We start from the raw sequence: 16,923 nt of genomic DNA, 5'->3' as shown, positions 1-16,923 counted from the left end.
ACTGAATTTGGGGATAACATCGGTGGGGGAAGGATGATAGACAAGAAAGGGAGAGGATTGGTGAATTGCCTGAAATTTTATTTAATGTGGAATTGGGGGGATATGTATTTATTTCTTTTTTTCCTGTGTTGTATTTCCTGCATATGTGGGATTCAGAATTTTCTGATGGTGTGATGGTCTCAGAAGGGTGGGAATGGGAGGGTGTGAAAGAATATGGGAATGAAAATGTGTTACAGAGTCAGGAGGAAGAGGAGAAAGAGATAACATAGAATTTTAACTTACAAAGCCAGCATTTTGCCAGGTGGGCAGAGGAAAGGAGAGGGGCTGAGCGAGTGAGCTTGCGCCGCCAACACTCTGACATGCCTTTCATCACGTCACACCTTTGGGTAACTCATCCATTTCTAATCAAAGCTGTCAGAGACCCAAGCCTAGAGAACCTGGCTCACCAGCTCAAATTGGATTAGTTGTTTAGGAGTGAAGGGAGAGGTTAATTGATAAATTATAAATATGTATCTGCATCTAGTCTTCCCTAGTACCTTCCTAACTCTCCAGCTCCTATCTCAGTGGATCTGTGTACTCTCTCTTCCTTCAAGAACTGGCAAGTAACCAAAGTAGGAAATGTGTTTTCTGCCACGAAGATGTTGAAGAAAAAAGGGCTGACAAGTTATTGAAAACGTGGATTCTGTGACGCATCTGTGAACTGGCTATCTCTTATTGAGTTTTATGCTTTTCTGGGTCTTTGAAAAGTTATGTGTGGTTGCCGTGGGAGCAGTTCAGTCCTTTCCACTTTGGGGTTGGTTGATTGTCTGTTACTTTTATGCTAATCCCAGGTGGCTTCATTCTCAGAAATCTGTCATGGGGAACCTTTACCCCATTGCTAAGTTGGTATCTTTGGAAAGGAGGTGGGTGGGAAAGTGGGGAGAGGAAGAGGAATAAATGATTAAAGGGCTACATCTGGCTGTATCTCCACCTTTCCGCTGATTTTGCTCAGTGGAAGGCTGCCAGTGACCTCCTCATAGGCAAAGCCACCAATCTGCTGAGGACTCAACTTTTCTGATGCATGTGGCACTGTTGCCTCTTCCTTCTCTCACTGGCTCCTGTGACAACAGATTAGAGTCAGTCTCTGTCTTTCTCCTCGTCTTTCCCCAGTTCCCTACGGCATCCTATAACATAGGTGTTTTGAGTGTTTTTTAGATTTTGCACGTGAGCATTTTATTTTCTTTTTCTGAGTCGATGCTACTACCAATACTAGCAGCTGCTAAAAGTTGCGGAGGCCGGGCGCAGTGGCTCACGCCTATAATCCTAGCACTTTGGGAGGCCGAGGTGGGTGGATCACAAGGTCAAGAGATCAAGACCATCCTGGTCAACATGGTGTAACCCCCGTCTCTACTAAACATACAAAAATTAGCTGGGCATGGTGGCACGCATCTATAGTCCCAGCTACTGGGGAAGCTGAGGCAGGAGAATTCTTGAACCCAGGAGGCAGAGGTTGTGGCGAGCCGAGATCGCACCATTGCACTCCAGCCTGGGTAACAAGAGTGAAACTCTGTCTCAAAAAAAAAAAAAAAGAAACAAAAACAAAAACACTTGCAGAGTGCTCCTCACGCACCAGCCATTGTGCTATATGCTTGATGGGCTTGTCACACTTAATGCCACAACACGTCTGTGAGGTAGGTGGTGGCATTATTCTTGTTTTATGAATAAGAACAATAAGACTCAGAGTCACATAATGTAAGTCGATGACTACTAAATGGGAATCAAAACCAGAATCTGTGCTACTAAACCCCACTCTACACTGCCTCTCTCAGATGCAAGGGTGACCTCCATGTTTAAGCCTTCTAGCTATAGCCTTCACTGACCTGTCGTAATTTCCAGCCTACTGCTTTGCATTCTCTGTAACACACATCTATGTGAATGCTGCACTGAGCGAGGCACTTCCGTAGGCTCAGAGTCAACCTTCATATCATCTGCCCACAAACCAGCTTCCCTTTATGATGTCTCCCTTAATGGAGTCGATGCAGTTCCCAACCCCCTTATCACCAGGTGTGAAACCCAGGAATTACTTTCTATCATTCTCCTTCCTGAACCTTCCTACTCCCAGGCATTTGGTAGAGAGAAAGGTTGTTGAGACTTTCCTCCAAATGTCTCTTGCATCTCTGTCAGCTCCCTGAATCAGTTTCCGGTTAGCATTTATTCAGTTACTGCCCTCTCCTAACTAGTCTTTCTGCCTCGATTCTCTTCTAGTCTATCCAGTGGTTGAGAATTGCTTAAACTCTGCTGCCCACTAAATGGAATGCAGGATTAGCGATCTCACTTTTAAAGCCTTCCCCCATATGGTCCTGCTTACCTTTATCCCACTCCCCTGTTAAGCCTAGCTACAAAATTTCTGCTCCAGCCAAGTGGAATACCAAATAACCTCACTAGAATTTCTTCATCTCTTACCTTTGCTTATTCTGTTTCTCCACCTTTTCACAGTCCCGCATCCCCTTTTTTCTGCCCATTGAAAAATATATATATGTTTCATTTCTTATGTGATATTTTCCTTGACTCCTCTATTCAGAGTTAGGCTGTTCCTCCACGGACTGCCCTAACAATTTATAGGAAAGTTAGTTGGGAACTGGACCACTCCCTCTACTAGAGTGCACATGAGTTGAAGACAAATGTATTTGTTAACATCCAGATGTGTCTAGCATAGTGTGTTCCATGCAGAAAGGACTCAAAATCTCTAATCCTTCTTATCCTGCTGTCTTTCATCTTCCTAAACGTGAAAAGAAAGTGAAATTAAAATTAAATAGGGTCATGTAGCTCATCTGTTTAAAAGCTTTGGGTAGATTCTTGTTGTATAATTGTCAAGATGCCTTCCCCGCTTTGTGTTCAGTGGGCGTAACCCCCTGCCCACCGTCACCCCTGCCAGCTCTCCCATCTCCAAAAGTCCCCAGGTCACTCTGCTTGCATCCTCACCGTGTTCTCCTGCCTTCAGACTTCCACTCAAGCTCCACTCTCTTTCTTGAATGTCCTTGAACATGCTTCTCCCTCTTATCCTTCAAGATCCAGGGCTCCTAGGTCTGCCAGACTTTGTGCTGTGTTATAAGGTACCTATGCCAAACTGCCTTGAGTCACATTTACTCATGTGTTTCAATCCACTCCCCGCAACCTGTCCCACAAAAGGCCAAGGCTGTGTCTTTGCCCTCTCTGTCACTCATTCCCCACCAGCTCCGTACTATGGCCAGAGTTGTACTTGATGAATGCTTACAAAATTAAGTAATGGTTTAACTGAATTAAACAATTGATTTTAGATATGGGAGGAGGGGAGATAGACGAGATTAGATTGTCAACACTGGTGTTATTAATAGAACCACTCCACTTACTAATATGTGCCTCTTATCACAACTCTCATGACCCCAAATCAACGAGCAAAGGAGCCCCAACAGGCCATGAAGTGAGACCGCATGTTCTGGCTCCAGTTTCCTCCTCCCCACGGCTGTTTCTTGGCCCTGCGTGTGCAAGTGTCAGAGGGAAAATTTTATAGATTACACCAAAATAAATGTGGAGAAGGTCTTGAATTTATTCTTAGACGTTTGTCAGAGAAAAGAAGGAATATGCCTCAGATGTTGTCATTCTTTTAGAGCTGAGTGGTGAAGTAGTAAACCCATAGTGGAGAGAATTGGGAAGTTAAATCTACAAAACCGAGCAGGGTGAGTAGGCTATAACAAAAGCCACTCTGTTCAGGAAGCCGTTGGCAGGACACAGCCAAAAACAAGCGTGAACTTACCTAGAAGAGGCTCACCTAGAGGACTTCAGCCACCAGCCTTGGTCAGCTGTTTTGACAGCCACTGTTTAAGGAGAGTGTATTTTGGCCTCCTACCCCTTCTTCTAGTCCATTTGGGGATTGCTTGTTCTGGGGAGGTTACCAAATATCTTCCCTTAAAACTGAACTCAGGGCAGGGGTCACAGACTCAAAAGCCAACAGGGACCTGACTAGTCTTATGAAGTAGACCTCGGGATAAGTAGCGTCCTGGGGTAAGAGAAGCAATAGGTCATGGTGGGGATCATGGCAAACTGTAGAGCACAAGATGTGTCAAAGGCAGCAGCCTCCACTCTGCTCCAGCTGAGTGCTGCCACACAAGGATCCAGGTGCAGTCACCAGATGCTCAAGAAAAGCCAGAAGTCGACGTGATAAAAGTGTCCTCTCAAGGTTATCTTCTCTGTATGTATGTATGAACACACACGCAGGTGTGCGCCTGCCTGCCAGATGATTTGGTGCATGGGCCATAAGTTTTTGACCTTTGGCTTAAGAAGAAGGGAGGTGAAAAAGATTCCATCAAGATTTCTTACTGGATGTCAACAGTGGGAGGTAGTTTGATTAATTTTCTTTGTCCATGGCTGTGATCAGGGTACCAGGAATCCTTCTTACCCTTGGCATGCCATCGGAGAGGATGGTCTATGTGTTTGTTACAGCTGATTTGGTAGAGTGGTGTGGGAAAGCGTGAGGAGGGTATGGAGAATGCAGAGAATGACCTGGGAGAGAGGTATCTGACATCTTCAGTAATGGCCAAGAACTGATATTTAAACCTTTAGTGCAGCTAGGTTGGCGGGTGGCCTTAATTTCTTTTTTCTTTTGCTCTACAGAGCTTTGTATTCACTGGATTAGACAGTATTAACCCTAAGATCTATTCTAGTCTGTTAGAGTTTAGATGGCCCTTTTGATTTGTTGATGTGCATTTTTCCCACGTAGATTTGATCACTGGCCTTCTAATGCTGAGCTAATCAACACTGGCCAAACTGGAAAGAAACAATCAAGCTACATGAATTTGAACATGATTTCATGTAGATTGCATTTTGCTGGTAATAACATTAAGAAAGCTGATTTGAGGAGTTGAGCCCCTCTTGTCCCTGCTAGGACTCAAGAGCCCCGAAAATAAGTTACTGCTGTGATAGCCAACTGTGTATGCAAATTCGTTTACTAATGCCAGCCACTAATTATGAAAATAAACTCATCTGTGCTCTATAAATATCTAATTATAATAAAGTAGGGGCAATATTACATTTCCATCTCTTGTCTCATCTGTTTCTCATCCACCACTGATTTGTCCTCTTGACAACGAATATAAAATCGCTTTGTTTTTTGAAGAAGCCTGTTTTCCATGTATTTTTTCTTCTAATGTTTTGAAAGTCTGTGGGGGAAAATAGGTTTATTTTAAACATAAAAAGCAAATTGCTTGATTTTAGCAGCTCTATGTTTTTGGCAGTGATGTCTTTGAAATGATGCTTGGAAAACAGGAAAAGTGTTTTTTTTCTTGTTGAGAAATTGTCACTGGACACCAAAGACATTTTTTTTCATGGATTTTTTTGAGCATTAAAAATGTGTAAATATGAACTGTAGATGTATTAATAAAATGGATGATGTATCAGTGGAATGTTTTAATTAAATTCCAATTGACAACACATAAAAGAGATTATTTCTCAGATTTTGAAGCAACATGTCTGTTTCTTCCTCCTCCGTGATCAATTTGGATTTATTGATTACTTATAGATTTTATGTCTGTGTTTACATGTCATAAAACACTTTCTCCTCTAAGGTAGGAATAATGATCTCTCTGTTTGTATAGACCTTTGCTTATCTAGTCGACTTGGTTAGTCTTAGAAGATATATAATTTTCAACTGTAGATCAATATGTATACACACATAAACTTGACTTTGGTAGCACCTACAGGCAAAGAATGTTTTGAATTGTGTTGTCTTTAAGATACATCTCATTTGTAAAGAATTTGAACGAGTAGCCTGATGGAAAGATATTTAATGAGAGAACAAGCAGAGTGCATTTCTCCATGTGCTTTGTACATGCCATGGTCTCTTTCTTAGGTGTGTAGGGCAGTGTATATCTGAGTATAGGTAGAATTTGCACAAATACATATTAATAGGTGTATACTGGTATATAGTGTTTTTTATATGTAGTTTCCATTTGTAGGTGTACAGAAAATAATAGATTCCAGGGTGACATCTATCAAATTTTAGCAGATCCTCTGCTTCAATATTAGAAAAGCAATGCTTATTTGGCATTCAACAAATATTGGTGGAGAGCCGATGATATGCTAGGTACTGAGTACACAGAAACTGAGCAAACATGGACCCACCCCTCTGACACCTTGCTCACAGTCCATGGGAGTTTGAAAATAGCTTTCAGATGTAACAACCACCTCTCAAGTAAAAAGTCTTAAATGCTTTGTTTTTGATGTATTTTTATATATGCAGTTTTTAAATTAATTGTTTTTATTTTAAAGGGAAATTGTTAGGTAATCATTTAGTCAGCTCACCCATGCTTTACAGTATCAGAATCAAAAAAGAAAATGTGCTTTGTGAACACATAGGGAATTTTTTATTTGCTTGTTATTTATTTGTTTACTGGAGGTGGCATACACAGTGTAAAGTGTCTAAAATGCATGCTCTTAAGCATACAGCTTAAAGTTTTTTTTTTTTTTTAACCTGTATATACCCATGTAAATACCATCCAAATCAAGAAATAGAATGTGTCCATCACTATAAGGTTCTGTTGTGACTCTTTCTGCCATTAATTCTTTTTCTTTATTGGTTGATTTATTTTTTTAAATTGCGATTTATTTTTAATAAATACATGTATTTTCCCCATGCATTCCAAAATTGTGTTTATCCATGTAATAATCAGTAGGCAGGCTCTAGATTGCTTAACTTTCATTAAGAAGGATTAACCTTGTGAGAGATCAAGGGAGTGTGGTTTTTCACTGTGTGTAAATAGAAGCAAAAATATTGTCCTCTTGTGAGGTAGCTTTGCCCTGTTTTTGATGAAGCTCAGGTTTGCCTCTATACAAAGAGAATATCTAATTGATATTATTGAGTTTTTCTCTTTTCCTAAGGCATTTAGTGGTAAGCAGAATAGCACAGGTGGAAAAGACCATATGCTTTGTAAAAAGCCAGACTAATAACACTTTCTGATGGACGTCTGATTGTAAAAGTGCCGTATCTTTCATTAAAATGTACATGTAAAGCAAGGGCAGGCATGGTGACATGAAACCTAATGCGACTTGCACATCTTGACATAATAACAATCACAAGAAACTGGAGATCCCAGATGGCAGCTTGGCCTTTGCCATCCTTTTAATAAGCTACTAACTGCTAATTATTTCACTCTTTTGGGCAAGTTAATTTACTGTTGACTCTTAAAGAGATACTGCTCTTTTTTTCTTTCAACCCACACAAAACAGAGACCTTCCACCTGGAGCTTTGAAAAGTGCTTCCTGCATGGAAGCTTTCCAGCCAGTTGTAACAACGATGGCAAGTATTGGGATGAAAAATGTTGCTTGACAATATTTTCTTGTTTTTTTTTTTTTAATGAATATAGAGAATTTTAAAACGTGTTTGACTAAAGAGCCATTGTGTGCATGTGTGCGTATGTGTGTGCATGTGTAAGAGCAATAGATGGAGCGGCCAATGCAGGGAGAAGATCTGAAATTTGGAGCCTATTTAAGAGTGAAAGAACAGCTGCCTTTTAAATGGTTGCTAATTCTGACAATTAATGCTGTTCTGTGAGTGTGTGATTTTCTGTGATAGCGGTTAGGAGGGATGATGGTGTGTAATAGCTCATTTCCTAAGCTTTATGGTAATGTAGCATAGTAAAGACCACAGAACTGAAAGAGAACTGGGACCCACATGCTCTGGAGCCCTTTTAAATGAAACGCCTGGAAAGCCTGCTTTTCTCTTCCTCAGGATGATTTTGTATTTTAGCACAGACACAGATTATTAAAGGAATGATGTGCAAATGGGCTTGGATGTATCAGGAGTGAGTTTGGAAAAGAACCTTGTTTGCAACGAGCTGTCTGACAATCAAAATATTTACTTAAAGATAAGCTAATGACTATGCCTTGCAAATGCCTGCAGATCTATTATTGAAATGAGAGTCAGTACATTGGCTTGATACTATACAAAAATAAATCTCAAACCCCAGATACTATTGTGTGTGTGTGTGTATGTGTGTGTGTGTGTGTGTGTGAGAATTATACATCTCTTCCAATAAAGTCTTTCAAACAATGAAGAAATACAGAAAAGTCCCTCAACCCATTTTCCTGAAATATTTGAAATAAACTTGTTACTGTAATCAGTTGTTCCTTGCTGCTGGTAAGAATTGCTAAATGGCAAATATGCATTGAGCAACACACTCTTCTGCTATTAGGGATATCTCTGAACCTGAACTTGATAATGTGAATTTTGTGGTCCGGTATTTTACCTATGATGGTTCGTGTGCTATGCAGTTGATGAAAGCACTGTGGAACTCAGTCAAATATTAGCCTCTTCCTTATTAAACCTAGACTTATTAAACTTAACTATTTGCATATTAACTGGAGAAGTTTTAAATGGTCTGTTTGTTTAAAAATAATGCATTATCTGGTTTCAAAATAGACCCAAGGAAAAATAGACATCTGGGTGAGTTTGAAGCAGTTTTGTCATCTCGTAGAACCTGGTATTATATGGCACGTTCAGCCAGATTGGCACCTTCTAAACAATTCTGAGAAATGCTAATGTTAATTTTTAAAAATTTTTCTCTAGGTTTGGGGTATATGTGCAGATTTGTTACATAGGTAGATTGTGTGCCATAGGCATTTGGTATGTAGGTTATTTTGTCACCCAGGTAATAAGCATTGTACCTGACAGGTAGTTTTTCCACCCTCTTCCTCCCTCCTCCACCCTCCACTCTCAGCTGGTCTCTGGTGTCTTGTTCCCTTCCTGGTGTCCATGTGTACTCTATGTTTAGAAATGCTAATGACGTTTCAAGAAAAAAAAACAAAAAAACAAAACAAAACTGCTGGGTAAAGTAAGTTCTGAAAACCTAGTTTTAAACTAGATTAAGCAGGTTTATTGACTGTGGGACTTCTCAGAGCCTTTGTTATGGCAATGCAAGTTACAAATCTCTAAGAAGGAAAATGTACATTTCGAAGTTACCCAAATTTATTTGACATGAAATCCTGTTTTATGATTTTTCATTTTGGAGGAAAATAGCTAGAATTAGAACTAGTTAGTGTTCAGTTAAAAAAAACTTTGGGCAGTAATTTTAAAAGTAGCTACCAAAGCTAAGCCTTAATGACTAAAATTTGAAGGAAGCTTTTGGATTGGCTTCACTCAAGAATCCTTTTAACTACATTTTCTGTTTTGACTGGGAATAGCTTTTTGGATGGGCTTATTTAAATAGGGAAATTACTGCTTCCTGGTAAAATACACACCACAGATGTTAAAACAACTGCAGTTTTAAAGTTACTAATCCGGTTAAAACACTCCCAGTTTGTATTACCTGAGTACTTAGACAGATATCCATATAGTGTACGTAAACAGTACTTCTGAGAACGACTGTTTAACTCAAGGAAGAGCTGATCTCAGCATAACATGAGAAAACTACTAGGAACGTTAGGCTTATTTGCTTTCAAATTTGGAGCAGGTCAACAGTCATCATGGTTATTTCTCTACTATAAATCTAAGGTCATTCATCCTATAACTGAGAGTCTGGTTATGAATGGCTCTTTTTTTTTTTTTTTTTTTTTTTTTTTTTTTTCCAGACAGTGAACATGCAGGTAAAGGAATTGCTTTCTGGTAGGAATTGCTTGTTTAGAAGTCATTGGCTCAGCTAAGGATTTTGTGGGCTGTCTCAGTGCACAGCTGAGGACTTTGTCCTATTTATGTGCTGTCTGTTCAGTATGAAGTGGCAGCCATTGATCCATCTGCAGTACACCATTTGCCTGGGGCTATTTATCTGGCTGTGGAGATATAGTTTGCTGAGCCAGACATACTCTCCCTTGTTTCCCCAAGTGACCAATAATGAGTCTTTACAAATGCCTTGGCCCGAATTGTTATGGGTGAGGTTCCCCAGTTCTGGGCTAATTGATCCATGTGACAACTGAACCTGGAATACTAGATCTCCAAGTGTGAATAATTCTAACCTAGGGTCAGCATTTTGGAACAAATAGAACAGTGAGATAAATGGGAGGACCTAGTTCAGGATGCTGGGGAATAAAACATGGTAGGTTAGAGTACTGATGTTAGTATTTGACGCTCATAAGCTGTATAACCTTGTTAAGCTTCATTATCCTAATAAGCAAAATGAGAGCAAAAATATTGCACACTTCACAAGGCTGCTGAGAGGATCTATTGGAAACAATAATATTAAAGGCTTATGTTAGAGCTTAGCTAACATACATAAAAATTAGTTTAGTTATCATAAACATTAACAACAAACAGTTACCATAAATACATCTTGTCAATATCCACGTCACTCATTAGATCTGGGAACTTTGAACATATTATTCAATCTTTTTGACCATCCCTGTTTTTACCTGTAAAATGCCTACTTGGTAGGTTTGTTCCGGCTAATAATTGATACAATGGAGGTGGAAGTACCGTGCACATTAAAATAGTGCTACACAATGTTAAAGAATAAGAAGTTCATGAGAATATAAGCACCATAAAAATCAAAGGCAGTATCTGATTTTGTCCGTCATGGTATATCCAATGCCTGTAACAGTGCCTGTTGAGTTAAGTTAACTTCTTAGCTGAATTTGGCAACAGGGCCAGCCCCTAGCCTCCATGATGCTTTCAATAGAGAGGGTCTTTGGGTACCTCCACTGCAGAAGGAAGTGGTGTCTTCCTTTAAAACAAGTTTGTCTAACCCACAGTCTTCAGGCTGCATGTGGCCCAGAATGACTTTGAATGTAATCCAGCACAAATCCTTACACTTTCTTAAGACATTATGAGATTGTTGTGTGTGTGTGATTTTTTTTTTTTTTTTTTTTTTTTTTTTTTTTTTTGCTAAGCTCAGGAGAAATCATTAGTGTATTTCATGTGTGGCCCAAGTCAATTTTTCCTCTTCCAATGTGGCCAAGGAAAGCTAAAAGATTGGACACTCCTGCTTTAGAGCCTCCCACACCAAAAATAGTAATCTTCATAAAACCTGTTTGTTCTTAGGTTTTTGATAGATGTGTCTACTCTTTTTGGGTACACAAAGAGCTATAGGATTTCTTTATATTACTTGATGAAACTATATGAGCCATGAAGAAAACGAAAACATTTGGCTGCGTTACTTTTAAAAAACGCTGCTTTGCTTCCCCAGATCTTAGAAGCATATAATTTCAGAGCTCAAAGGGAACTTAGAATTCCTTTAGTCCATTCCAGTGTAATTTTGTGGATGACAAAACATGCTGTGAGGGCATGAGTGATGTGTTTGTCGCTGCACGAATAATTTGTAGCACAATCGGGACTTAGACCAGACTTTTGACTTCAGATGTTGTTTTCTTTGTCCTCCCACCAACTTGCCTCTAAGTCCTGGCCGTCTTCACCGTTGATGGCATTTGCTATAGATCATTCATAGGCTGCTGAGGTCATTGTTGATAATGCCATGTAAGGAATATTCTGGAAGTTTCAGTGTGCAAACTTTCTAAAAAAGGTTATCTCTTAAATTACGTGTCTGTCTGAGAACCGACACGACGCCAGCTTTCAAAGTGGTCAGTAAGTGGCTTTGAATTTCAGTATTTTACGATGCTGTGTACCACTTACAGGCTTGCTTTGTGGACTGCTTTGTCTTGGCTGAAGTAAGGTGGTGACACCGGTTGACTTTTAAAAAGCTTTTATACCCATAACTTTTTCTTTCTTGCTGTCCCATGTTGGCTATTTACAACAGTGTGGACGCATGTTGTGTGCAATAAAGATGAGCTGTGATGATATTCACTAGGGGCTCGTTTCCAAACTGTTCCCTAATAGTTGTTTGTATTTCCTCTCTTCCTTTAAAAATAGTTGTCATTTTATTTGTAACTTTTTCAACTAAAAAGAAACTTTTTTTTTTTCAGGTGAGAATGTATTTAAGTCAGTCTCATATCTTGGTTTTCTTTTAAAAAATAATTTTTTCAGGGTCCTACCATGTGTCTGATGGGTTAAGTTTAGTGCCCGTGAGGCAGCCTTGGGGGATGTTGATCGATGTACAAAATCCGTTCTTAAATTGTTGCAAAATTGCCTTCCTTCAGACTGTTTTGATCACCAGGGCTCTCAAGTGTCAAAGTCATTTGGAGAACTAGATAGCTAAAATGCATGAGCACTAAGCTTTTTTTCCAGGATAGAATAAATAAGTGTGTTTTCTACTATGTGCTCAGCCTTTGATAGTGATTTGTTAAAAGGAAAAAAGAAAGGCAATGATATTAAATATTTACAAGAGTGATTTAGTTCTATTATCCTGTGCACGGCTTCTCTGTTTAATAGTGAAATCAACTACTGTAGAAAGAAATGCCATTAAACCAGTGGTAGTGTGAAGGTCACTGCCTAGGCAAGGTCAGAGTAATTTGTGGAGAATAATGATTTTTGTCAACTTTATCTCTTCCTGTTTTTAGTTGGCCTCCCTCCAAAAAGAATAGGAAAAAAAATACCTTTGAGGATTCACAGGCTTACTTTCTCTCTTGCATCCTTTATGCCATTTCTGGCCATCCTGATAGTTGGAAGACTTTCGTGCACTTTTTTGCTTGTTTCATCTGTTTAGTGGACAGAGACAGGTCTGTTCTCCCTGGAGATGAGGGGCTGCATTCCCGTCTACTGGCTCTTCTGTTGCTTCTTGCTTGTCAGTTGGTTTTGGAGAACGAGCACTCCTCCTTTCTTAGAAATGGTTTACCTTGTCTGAAATAATCCTCAGGTTTCCCTACTTTTACCTCTGTCTCTCATTAAAGAAAAGTTTTTTAAAAAAATGTTACTTCTCATATCGGTTTAAATAAATTTCTGAATGATTACATGACATTATCCCCATTTTCACAGGCAAGAAAATAGAGGCCCTAGGTTACAAAGCTGGTTACAGAGCTAGCAGCAGGACCAAGATAAACTGAGTTTTGGCTGCTCGACCCCAAAGCCTGAGCTGACACTACATACGATACCATCGTTTCAGTTAATTTTACAGAACCTCAGTTTTCTCTTCTGTAAAATGGGGATGCTAATATATTATTCTAATATATTCCTGATTCATATAAATAATATCTATGATGTATTATAAATAATAAGACGTTGTTTTGCTTTTGGTAAAATTGAGACGTATATAAGCTAACACATATTAAGTGCCTAACAAGATGTCTAGCTCTCATTATGGTTTTAATAAATATATTTCCTTCCCTCTTGACAGTAACAATAAAATGTAATTGAATTTAACAACCATCGAGCACAAGGGATACACAAAATGGGTAAAAATCAGTCTTTGTACTTGAGCAGCTCATAATTGAGTAGGAAGAAAGCCCTTATATAATGAACTCCAAAAGCGATTCATTTTTTTTTCTTTTGTCTTGGACTTTGTACTAAATGCTACTTAAAATATGAAAGGCCTTTTCTGGGTGCACATAGTTTATTTCCTATAGCATTGAGATGTCATGCTGGCATTGCAGTGGTAGCGATTTGTGGCTTGTTTGCCTGTTAGTTTGTGTTCACTTCATCTTAAAATCCAGAAGAGTCGGTTGAAAATTGGGGGAAAACAGGGATACAGGGCAGTAGCAATGTATATTAGTCAGGGCGGGCTAACTGCTATGACAATTCCCAAATCACAGTAGCTTAATACTAACAAAATTGCCTCACTCACATTCCAGTTTGCAGTGCAGATTGGTGGGTGGTGAAGTGGGGGATCTCTACTCCACACAGTCATTCAGGCACCAGGACACCTTCTGTCCTGTAGCTTTGTTATTTTCTGGTGCCTTGTCCTTCTTTGCAGTCTAGTGGCAGAGGTGGAGAGAGCAAGCTTGGAGGATTTTTCCAAAAGGGCCATGCCCGGATGTAGGGTGCATCAACTATGATTGGCCAGAACTCAGTTACATAATTCCATCCAATTGCAAAGGAGACTGGGAAATGCAATTTATCTCTGTGCTCAGGAGAACAGGATAAAGGGCTTGGTGGCTACAGTGACAGTCTCTGCCCCCATGGGTGACTTGTGTTCTGTGTTCTGATCTTGTGTCATGCATGTTAGCCTTCTTCAGCTCACCTTCATTCAAACAAAGGCAAGTATGGTTTCTATGAGATAGAGAATCACTTCCCATTAACATATGTACATGCATTTCTTTTCTTTACTTTTTTTTTTTCCTGAAAATAAATAAATAAATAAAAGACGGAGTCTTGCTCTGTTAACTAGGCTGGAGTACAGTGTCGTGATCTCTGCTTACTGCAACTTTCACCTCTCGGATTCAAGTGACTCTTCTGCCTCAGCTTTCTAAGTGTCTGGATTACAGGCACCCACCACCACAACTGGCTAATTTTTATATTTTTAGTAGAGACCATGTTGGCCAGGCTGGTCTCATGTTGACCTCAGTTGATCTGCCCACCTCAGCCTCCCAAAGTGCTGGGATTAAAGGCACGAGCCACCACACCCAGCCTGTATGTGTATTTTGTATTAAACAAAACCCTTCAGAGTTACATTAGTGTTTCTCAAATTCATAAGAATCAGCCAGGGAACTTGTGAAACTATAGACTTTAGTGCCTGCCTCAGAACTATAGGACCTGCAGCTCTAAATCATTCTATGATCAGATCAATTTTGGTTCATTTTATTCCTTGGGATTTATCCCAAAGCTACAGTTCCCAAGAAATAAAATAAATCAAAAGGAAAGTGTATGAGACTTTACAAAAGTATTTTGTTGTATTTTAAATATTTAAAACAAGTTGCATTTGTATATAGCAAACCTATTTGTTATACATAGATTTTTGTTTTAGTGGTTGTTTTAAGGGATGTAACCTCTATCTTGCATCCATAACCTGAAAGTGATTGGGATCTTAGCCTGAGTTGATGGCGTGGGGCCAGATGGCTGATTCAATAGGTGTTTGTTTTATTCTGATCGCCGTATAAAAATATCTCAACATTTTTTCCTCTTTACCATATAAAAAGGGACACTCTTGATTAAGGTAATTTTCTTGTTGCATTAAGACAATAAGTAGGAGCACATGTTTGATAGGCCTGCTTATTTTTTGTAACTGACTTGTGAACAGTTAACTGATGGCAACTCATTTTAGTTTGTAGACGTATCTTACTCTCTTTTATGCATAGGAACCATTACATCCATGACATTTGAAAATGAAGCCCCTTCCTGTAAAGCTGTGCTTTTTTTCTCTTGTAGCGAGAGGTTGGCCCATTGTACTCTTGGAATGGATGTCAGAGTGTGGATAAATCTGGGCTTGTGATTTTTTTCTTTCTCCTATTTTATCTGCCTCTTTTTGTGTCTTTGTGAGCAACTCTGTGATTACTATTGAGTTTTTTTTTTTTTTTTCCTAAATGCCTGCAATTATCTCACAGGTGGAGGGATTAAGAAAGAGCTGAGAGAATTGCACTGGGTTTAGAATAAAGGCTCCCCACCCCCACTTTAAATATGGTGACAGGAGGGAGTGGAGCCTTGGCTGGGGGATGGTGGGCAGCAGACAGCTGTGGGGATAGGATGGACAATTTGCTTCTGATATTTAAATCCCTAGAAGGAGTAAAGGAAGACGAATTAAAAACCTTTAATAAGATGGTTTGGGATTATTGTTTGAGGGAGCTGGGGATGCAGGAAGGTAGGGGAAGCTGCTTTTCTCAACTTGCTTCACCTGCCTTTTATCTGAAAGGTGTTTTTTGTTTATTTGTTTGTTTGTTTTTCCTTTGGTCTGACAATTTATTTTTTGAGAAGAAGGGAGCTGGGAGGGCCCAGGCCAAGGGAATTTTGGTGAGCCATTCCCTTTCTTCCCAGCAGAGGATGATTTATTTACCTGATATGTCAGTTAGAATGCTTTCAGCTTCAAAGAACAGAACTTTCAACTCGACTTCCCTAAACAACAAAGAGAATTTATGGGCTCAGTTTCTAAAACCCCCAGTAACTCAAATGATATGACCAAGACCTAGTGTCTGTCGTCCTCATTTTTTGGCTTGACTTTCTTGGTGTTGGCTTCATTTTTGGCAGCTCTTACCCTTGTGATTTTAAGATGGCTGATGGCTATCCCCAGGATGATTTGCTTTTTGGTTTTTGTAAGTGAGGGAGAGTAACTCTCTTCTTTGGCTGTATTAGTCAGGGTTCTCCAGGGAAAGAAAACCAAGAGGAGATATATATATGGACATGATGATTGTAATAAGGAACTGGCTCATGTGATTATGGAAGCTGAGAAGTCCTGTGATCTGTCATCTGCAAGCTGGAGGAAAAGACAGGGGTGTTTCCTTGTTTCAGGGTGAGCTCTAAAGCCTGAGAACCGATGGTGTCAGTTCCAGCCTGAGGGCAGGAGAAGACTGATGTCCCAGTGTAAGCAATAAGGCAGAGAAAGCATATTTCCCTTTCCATAACTTTTTTGTGATAGCCAGGTCCTCAGTGGATTAGATCGGGAGTCTCCAGTCCCCAGGCTGTGGACCAGTAGGGGTTCATGGCCTGTTAAGAACCAGGCCACATAGCAGGAGGTGAGCCACAGGCTAGTGAGCATTACCCTCCTGAGTTCTGCCTCCTATCAGATCAGAGGCGTCATTAGATTGTCATAGGAGCACAAACGCTATTGTGAACAGTGCATGCGAGGGATCTAGGTTGTGTGTTCCTTATAAGAATCGGACAAATGCCTGATGATCTGAGATGGAGCAGTTTCATCCTGAAACGATTATTTCCTCCCTCTTCTCCTTTCCTCCTGCCCCTCCATCTGTGGAAAAAGTATCTTCCATGAAACTGGTCCCCGGTGCCAAAAAGGTTGAGGACGGCTGGACTGGATGATGCTCTCCCACACTAGGAAGGACAGTTTGCTTCACTCAGTTCACTGATTCTAATATAAAAACACCTTCCCAGACACACCCAGAATAATGTTTAACCAGAGTACCAGGGCTCAGTTCACATGTAAAATTACACGTCGCAAGTCCACCCCTTGTCAACTCGACACTCATCCATATCTCCTTAAACGACACGTC

At 39.9% G+C, this 16,923-nt stretch overlaps 1 protein-coding gene across 31 annotated transcripts in view; it reads left to right on the top strand.

The window, feature by feature from the left end:
- The window catches only part of NRXN3 (neurexin 3), a 1,684,741-nt gene that overhangs the window by 128,243 nt on the left and 1,539,575 nt on the right, over positions 1-16,923 (top strand). The window lies entirely within an intron of this gene.

The sequence above is a fragment of the Saimiri boliviensis genome, chromosome 2 (genome assembly GCF_048565385.1).
Source record: "Saimiri boliviensis isolate mSaiBol1 chromosome 2, mSaiBol1.pri, whole genome shotgun sequence".
NCBI classification, from domain to species: Eukaryota; Metazoa; Chordata; class Mammalia; order Primates; family Cebidae; genus Saimiri; species Saimiri boliviensis.
This window is presented reverse-complemented; position numbering and strand designations above follow the sequence as displayed.